This window comes from Myotis nattereri (genome assembly GCF_964212035.1).
Source record: "Myotis nattereri genome assembly, chromosome: 12".
NCBI lineage: Eukaryota > Metazoa > Chordata > Mammalia > Chiroptera > Vespertilionidae > Myotis > Myotis nattereri.
In genome coordinates, this window is record NC_138087.1 from 66,919,351 (window position 1) to 66,928,579 (window position 9,229).

Here is a 9,229-nt window from a genome sequence, read left to right on the forward strand (position 1 = left end):
GGCTATGGTTCCAATTAAGAGACTGATCCACTGAGAGACCATGCTTAATTCCTGATCACCGCTCACTAATTAGGAGAAGCCAAACTTTTAACTAGAGATGTCACTTAATTAAACCATAAAGAACTTTCCTGAGTAGCTAATTAGTGCCAAAGCAGTGTAGCCAGAAAATTCTCAAATGGTGTTTCCCTGGGGCCTCGTTAACAAGATCAGAGAATAGACCAGGCCCCGCAGAGGCAGCTCCAAGAGCACTGAAACTTTTCTTAAAGTATTTCACATTCAAAGCCTTCTGGCTTCCTCGAGGGGTTTAATCACCAACACTATTATCAAAAGCATCTTCCCAGTCTGTGTCCTGCCTGACTCCCCAGCCTCATTTCTCAGCCTGACATCATTCTTCCATTCCCAGAATAATGAATAGTTTTCATCGCTCATGCTACCACTATTTAATTGTCTGGAGTGCTAACTTGGGAGTGATTCAAAACCCAATCCCAGTGAGAATTAGTGCTCTGTGATGGATTAGCCATGTTTGCCGTCGATGCGGAATGGGAGAGATTGTAGCATGCCCGCTAAGGGTTCACCATCCATGCTCTCTCCCAAATCCCAATCCATATGCGTCCCCCACACACTTAACACTTCTCTACACCTCCGTGTTTTCCTATGTGATTGTAATATCCTTACCTCTTCTCCACTTAATTAATGCCTAGCTGTCATCCTTAAAGCCCGGCTTCTCCGCTATTGATTTAGCATTTTTCCTTATCTTGGGTCCCAGTGAGATTAACAACTCTCTCCATTGTGCTTTTAACATCAGCTTGTTGTGGCAAGTATTGCATGAGCTGAGCAATTGGGGTGGCATGCAAGAATAACTTCTAAAGAGAAATATTCTTACCCAAAAAGGACTGGTAGTGTTGCTCTAGTGGGCAAAGGAAAATAGGAAGAATAGAGACATTTTCAGGGGGGAATAGGAAGACAAAAATAGAACCTGTAAGAATGGCCAAAAATTGAGAGGCCCTCCTCCTTACAGATACCGATGAGGGCTCAGCTACATAATAGCCCAGGATGTTGCAAGCAGAGTGAGTAATCAGTGAAGAGAAGAGCATAATCACATATAAGGAGCAGTTCTGCACTAACAGGAAACATGAAAGGAAAAGGGAAATTATCCCAGGTGGAAGCACAAAATGCAGGAAGAAATGACATGCAGTGATGGGTAAATCCAAATGAATATTGCCCATTTAAATTAATAGTAAAGATGTCTTGTGAGATTTAAAATGCATGTTGAATTAAATACATTAAAACTATAGCTCATAAGGCAAGAGGGAAGGAAAGGAGTTAAAGTGTTCTGGGGTTCTTGCGTTTACCAGGATATGGTTTTTAAAAAAAATAACCTAATATAAATTGGACATTAATAAGTAAAGGATGTATGTGTAATATGCACTAAGAGAATAGTTTAAAATCTGTAAATAACAAACTACTAGAAGGGCAAAAATTGAATACTAAAAAATAACTAACCCAAAAGAAGACAGGAAAAGAGAGAACAGCAGGACAAATAGGAAATATGTAGCAAGATGGTAGAATTCTGATTCCAGTAGTGGCAAATCAGCTTGTCTCAGACTGACCCTCCTATGTTAATAATTGTAAATTATTGGGAAGGAAACATGGAGGGAAAATATCTGTTTGAAGGCTTTGGACAGTAAGCAAAGGCGGGTAGAAAATGGAGATAAATTAACTTTACAAGCAGGGACCACACTGAGTGGGATTCCTACTGGATTAGCTTTTCTCCTGCGGGTGTTCTACAGATTGCATAAAGCAGAGGGGCTGACACTCAAGCAAAAGCCAATAAGTCAGTATTGAGAATGATAGAAGAGGGCTACCTCTGCATGTCCTCCAGACATTAAAAGCATAATGAAGGAATAGTATGGACAATTTTATGCTGATAAATACAACAACCTATGAACAAATGCCTTGAAAGTCACAAATGATAAAGACAAACTCAAGATGAAACGGAAAAGCTAAATAATTTAATGTCTCTTTTAAAAATTAAATTCATAATTTAAAACCTTTCCCAAGCAAAACCCCCAAGCCTAGATGGCTTCATTGATAAGTTCTATCAAACATTTAAAAATGATTTAATACCAATCTGACATAAACTCTTTCTGAGAATAAAGTCTATAAAGTTTAGAAAAACATGGGAGAATATCTTTTTGCACTTTGCAGTAAGCAAAATATCCTGGATAAAGAAAACTAAACAAAACACTAACCATAAAGGGGAGATGATAAATTGGATTTTATCAAGATGTTTTAAATTATGTTCTTTAAAAATTACATTTTATAAAATGAAAGAACAAACCACCAATGAGTAGAAAATATTTGCAATATCTATGACTTATAATGATAACAACAAGACAAACAACCTAATTTGTTTGGCAAAAAATTTGGACCCATCATAAAAGGAGATATGCAAATGATCAACAATCCTCAACGTCAATCATTGTGAGGAAAATGAAAGTTAAAACTACAGTGCGATTCCACTTAATCTCCACCAGGAGAATGGCTAAAATTAAAAAAACGTATAATAATCAAATGTTGTCCAAGGATGAAGGACAACCAAAACTCTCATACCTTGCTGATGGGAGTGCAACATGGTATTTGGAGAACTATTTAGCAGTTTCTTGTAAAGTTAAGTATACACTTACCATATGATCTAGATATTCTACTCCAAATATTTATCTAAGAGAAATGAAGACATATATCCAGAAATGACTTGTATCAAATGTTCATAATAGTTGTATTCATAGTAGCCAAAACTAGAAATAATCCAAATGTCCATCAGCAAGTAAAAGGATAAACAAATGTCTGTATATTTACAGAATAGAAAGCTACCCAGATTAAAAAGGAACAAACTATTGATAAACACAAAACCATGGGTAATCTGACAAGACATTACATTGAGCAGAGGAAGCCGGAAACAAAACGTACAAATTATGTGATGCCATTCATATACAGTTCGAGAATAAGATTTTCACAATAAATACAAATATTGAATCATTATGTTGTACACCTGAAACTAATATAATGTTGTACATCAAAGTATATCTCAATTTTTAAAAATGGAAATACAGGAAGGGGGTGGAGGAACAAGCTAATCTATGGTGTTAGAAGTCAGAATAGTAATTACAAGTGATTCTCTATCCCTGATCTTCCACTAGCAATGTTATGCCCACAGGTACTCCTATACTTTGCGAACTTTTACACTGCTTACCATCACTTCAATGTTGAGATGCCCTACTTTCTCAGCAATTATAAATGTCCATACCAGCTAATGCATAAGGTACAACTGCCATTCTGAATGGCACATACAGTTCATCTATATTTATAAATCAGGGTATGTAAAAGTATTTCATTGGAGACACTTAATTGAGGAACTTATATCCATATTTTTTCAAACCAGCAGAGAACTCACCTCTGATCTCTTGTCTGGCTGCAATAGAAGGATGGTCAGATTTAGACCAAGGAGAAGAAGGTTCCTCAACAATGATGATGCATGGTCACCCATAGAGGCCACAAAGCCAGGCTATTCAATAAACCCACAGATACATTGCCTGATGGGTCACTGAGCTTTTTCAAAGGCTTTTGGAATTACTTGAGACTCAGAAGAAATAATGTATTGTCTGAAATCCTATATAATAAAAGCCTAGGTAGCATCATGCCCTTGCGCAACACCCTCACGTGACATTGTCACAAGATGGCCACCACAAGATGGCTGGCAGGGGAGGGTAGTTGGGGGCAATTGGGCCAGCAGGGGAAGGCAGCTGGGGACGATCGGGCCAGCAGGGCAAGGCAGTTGGGGGCGACCAGGCCAGCAGGGTAGGGCAGTTGTGGGTGATTGGGCCAGCAGGGGAGCAGTTAGGCGTCAATCAGGCTGGCAGCAGAGCAGTTAGGGGCAATCAGGCAGGCAGGCAGGTGAGCGGTTAGGAGCCAGCAATCCCATATTGTGAGAGGGATGTCCGACTGCCGGTTTAAGCCCGATCCTGGGATCAGGCCTAAACCGGCAGTCGGACATCCCCTGAGGGGTCCCATTTTGGAGAGGGTGCAAGCCAGGCTGAGGGATACCCCCCATGCACGAATTTCGTGCACCAGGCCTCTAGTTCTAAAATAAATTGATAAAATTAAAATTATAAATGTTTAGTGAAATGCCTACAAAATGCAATGTGTTAGCTAGTCAACTAATACCCGCCTTGACATATATGTAAATTATATGAAGTGGGGCATGTGGATGCATTTTAATATGTTTGGTATTATATAGGATGAGTTATCCAAAAACAGATTTTCCTTAACCAGATGAAGGCCAGAAAATCATTGCCCTGATTACATGCCATATTGTAACTTTTCTGGTACATCTAATAAATGCCTCTTCCTTTTTTGTGGATAAGGAGATCACTTCTTTCATTTCTGAACCACAAGGAAAGTCAGTCTATGTGGTCCTGGGAACCAGGAGTGCAAGCTCTTAAAGAGAAACCCCTGAATGACCACTGGGCAAGAACTGGGCAGCTGGCACTTGTCAGAGCCTTTCCCTGCATGAGCCCCTGAGCCTGGGGCACACTTGGAGTCACTCCATTTCTTCTTAGTCTGCTGCCCTGCATGCCATCCCAAGATCTGTGGCAGCAACCAACAGTGTCTTGGGTCACACTACCTGGGATTCTTCCATCAAGCTATTTCCCTCAACCCAGCATCCCAGATCCAGGAAAATTCATAGAGCATAAGTCATTTGAACATGTGCCAACTGGAGTTTTTGTGACTGCTGACCTCCAGAATGGAAAGAGCATGAGTTGAGGGGGCACCACGACCCAAGCCATGGTCTGCATAGGAAAGACTGCTTAGCACAGGTTGGACACAGCACTTGGCTGTGGGTTCTGACATTTACAAGTTTTATGACCTTACAGAAATCTCTTCTTCCTGAGCTTCCAACATCTCATCTGCAAAATGCAAGAAGAATTTCAATTTACATATATTTTACCACAATTTAAAAAGTATGGCAGACTCCTACTCCACCCTATAGGGTAAGTGGGGAGGAGGTGGAAACTAGGCTCTGTCCTGAGTCCCTCTCATTAAGAACTGAGGACGAAGACAAGAACAGGCCCTTGGATGTCCCTATGGTGGCAATGGGGGAGCTTGGGGTTGGAGCTTCACTGATGTGCTAGAGGGGAGCCAGAAAAGGGAAGCCAGAAGCAGATGGGGAGATAAATGGGAACAGCTTTTCCGACTTCAGGGAACCACTTCTCACTGAACATCATCGTGGTTTGCGGAGTGCAGGTCACAGATCAGAGGAAAGACAGCAAGCCTGGAAAAAGTGAGTCATGGAAGAGGAAAGAAGGTGTCACTCACCTAAAGAGGAAAAGAATGACCAGAAGACAGCACATTACAGTGCAGAAGTCTCGATGCGAAGCTCCCTACAGATTCATCTGAAGTATATTAACATCAACCATGCGCACCATATCACCACACCCTCCACCCTCCATTCCCCCATCCCTGCTGGGATTTGTTCAGCTTCTGGGGTCTTGAGTGGGGCACATGGTGGAAACTGGCCACATGTTGGACTTTCTCTGCTCTCTCCTACCACTTTGTGTAGCCAAAGGACTCTGGGCAAGTCACCTAATTTTTCAGCACCTCCACTTTCTCCTTTGTGAAGCAGCAAAAGCTACTCATAGGGCTGTTCATATGAGTTCATGAAGTAGGCAGATAAAGCACAGCCCACAGAGTAGGCTCTTAATAAATGCATGTCCGCTATCCCTTATTTAATGGTGCATGTCAGTTATGTGAACTCATTTTCTATTTCCATCAGGTCAGAGAGCACGAGAAGACACAGCAGGGGATTTTGAATGGAGAACAGGAACCATTTCCCATAATAAATGTGTATATAAGATGACATGTTAAATAGAGCCCCTGTAATAAGGGTTAAAACCTGCCAAATAGGCAGCTTTATTCATAACTAGGGGCCCAGTCCATGAATTCATGCACCTTGAAAGGAACTGTGGGCCACAAGGCTGCAGTAGGCCCATCTTCCACGCCCCTGCCCAGCACCTCCAACCGCAGCCCAGTCCCCTGTCTGCTGGCAGCCCCGCTCCTGCTGCCACTGCTCCCACACACTGATGGAGCCGACCCCACTCGCACCCACTTTCGGTGAGCAATTGGGGCCGGTGCCAGCAGTGGGTGCGAGCAGCGGCTGTTGCCCCAATCACCCCTCAGGAGAAGGGGGAGGTGGAGAAGCTCTCAGGGGCAATCAGGGCCAGCAGCCGCTGCTCCCACCTATTGATGGCGCTGAGTGATCAGGACTGGTGCCAGGCACTGGTAGTGGGTGCAAGTGGCAGCTCTAGCATCTGCAGCGGATTCAAGCGCCAGGCAGGATGGTGGCTCATGGGAGCAAAGAATTTTCAGTAACCACCAGAGGCTCACCCTGATGACAGCGACTGGTACCCTGCCTTGGTCTGGCACCCCTGCTCACCTGCTCCACCATCCCACTGTGGCCAACACCCACCATGTTCTGCACATGCCCCCTGGTGGTCAGTGCATGTCATAGTGACCAGTTGTTCAGTTGTTTGGTTGTTCCAGTTGTTCCGCATCTATTTGCATATTATTAGTACTAGAGGCCCAGTGCATGAAATTCATGCACTGGGGGGAGGGGGGGCGTGCCCCTCAGCCCAGCCTGCACTCTCTCCAATCTGGGACCCCTCGGGAGATGTCTGACTGCTGATTTAGGGATCGGACCTAAACCAGCAGTTGACCATCCCTCTCACAATCCAGGACTGCTGGTTCCCAACCATTCACCTGCCTGCCTGCCTGCCTGCCTGATTGTCCCTAACTGCTTCTGCCTGCCAGCCTAATCACCCTAACTGCCCTCCCCTGCTGGCCTAATCACCCACAACTGCCCTCCCCTGCTGGTCATCTTGTGGCTGTGGGCGCCTCCATTTTGAGGGCATGGCAGTCAATTAGCATATTCCCTCCTTATTGGCTGTAGAGACCGCCATCTTTGAGGGCGGGACAGTCAATTAGCATATTCCCTCCTTGTTGGCTGTGGGTGCCACCATCTTTGTAATGGCATGGGGGTCAATTAGCACATTCCTCTTTATTAATAGGATATAGGATAGTTAAACAATGGGGGGGAACCACAAATGCCCATTGACTGTTGACTAGATAAGTCATTTATGGTGTACATGAAATATTTACTCAGCAATGAAGACAAATTGCTCATACACACAGCAATATGTTGAGCAAAAGAAGTCAGACACATAATAGGGTGTACTGTGTTTCTATTCAAATGAAATTCAAAACCAGGCAAAACTAACCAACCATGATAGCAGTCGGGATAATGGTTATATTTTGGAGGTTTTTGACAGGGAAGAGATACAAAAAAAGCCTTCTAGAGTGCTGGAAATGTTCTATGTCTTGATTTCTTTGGTGGTTACTTGAGTTTATACTTATGTAAAAATACATGCACGATGTTGTATGTTGTCCTCCAAGGACATTTACAGGTTTTATGACCTCATAGAAATGTCTTCTTTCTGAGCTTCTGTGGCAGGGGGATCTGCCACAGAAGTCTGCAGTAGTGTCCTGCCACATAGTCTTGAAACTCAAAGTACCACACCTGAAGTTGTACATATGGTTCAAAAGTTCTTTCAGCAAAAGTATAGAGATTGAGAACAAAAAACATATTCAATCTAGGCTGGGAGGAAATCAAACATGATTAACGGGTAAGATAGTGAGAGTGTTTCGCTATAATTCCCTTAATAGTGCCCTATAAAGCCATCTTTGATGTTTTAATATTCCTTACTGTCATTCATGTAAATTTTAGTTTAAAGGCCATTTTTATAGAAAAGCATGTGCAAGTAGAAAAGTGGGTTGTAAGAATGCCTAACATGTTGACACTTTTTTTCTCAAACATTGTTAGCAGAGTGGTCTGTGTGTCTACAGAGTGGACTACAGTCCTGGCATCACTGCTGTTCTGTACTTCCACAATTTAACTTCTGAAGTTCTTTGCTTACAATTATTTTGAGCTGTTGCCAGGTTATCTGTGATGCCGCTGTCGTGGTGTTCTTTGCGGTTCTAGGGCATGGGCCCACAGAAGCAAAACAGAACTAAAAACCCAGATCTGATGAATTAGGCCACCCATGTTTCCCAGCCCCATGAACATCCTTCCCACATGCGGAGAATTTCCCCCAAGGAGCAAGCCAGAAAACTCACTTCCCCACCTCTCTTGGGGCTGGAGTGCAGGCATGTGAGCTAGGCTCTGCCAATCAGGCGCAAAATAGAAATGACTTCAATTCCAAGTAGAGAAAAATAGGGAAGCAGGCATCGCGCAGAACCATTTTCTGGCCAGGGTGGCTATAGAGGCAGCCAGCTTTCAGGGGCAGCAAGAGCAGCGGAGGTGCCATCATGCCTGTGTGTGGTGGCAGCTGTAGTCATCTCCCTGGAGCAATAGCAGCTGTTCCTGGGCATGAAGTCTCTGCGCATAATCCTCTGGTCCTGCCAGTGTGTCCAGGAGCTATGCAACATCCTATAATAAATTCCTTCCTGCTTCAATGGGCAGAGGGATGTTCTGTTGTTTGTGCTTACAGCCCTAAAGGAGTCATGACATACTGTGTCAGCCAACCTTCTCCAGAGAAACAAAACCAACAGAGTACGTGTGTGTGTGTGTGTGTGTGTGTGTGTGTGTGTGTGTGTGTGCATATGCATATGTGACTTTACTTTTAGGATTGGCTCACTTAATCGTCAGCGTTGGCATCTCTGAAATCCATAGGGCAGGTCAGCAGGCTGAACACTCGGGTAGAGTTGGTGCTGTAGTCTTGAAGCAGAATTTCTTCTCTGAAGCCTTCAGTTTTTGTTCTTCAGGGTTTTTCAGCTTATCAGATAAGGCTGACTCGAGTTATAAATGATAATCTCCTTTTCCTAAAGTCAACTGATTATAGATGTTAACCATGCATGTCTGAAAAATACATTCATAGCCACAACTAGATTAGGTTTTGATTAAATAACTGTAGCCCAGCCAAGATGAAGCAATGCTAATCATCACACCACCAAATCTAAATTCCAGGAATGGGCATTGATATTACGAGCATGAAGATCTTTCACGCTGAAGAAGCCTTCCTGGTGCATTTGACCTAAGTTTCCACTTGCAAAAAATTCATACACAGTTGTCCATACAAAACGCAGTCCATTCAATCTAGGCAGCTGCATTTAAGAG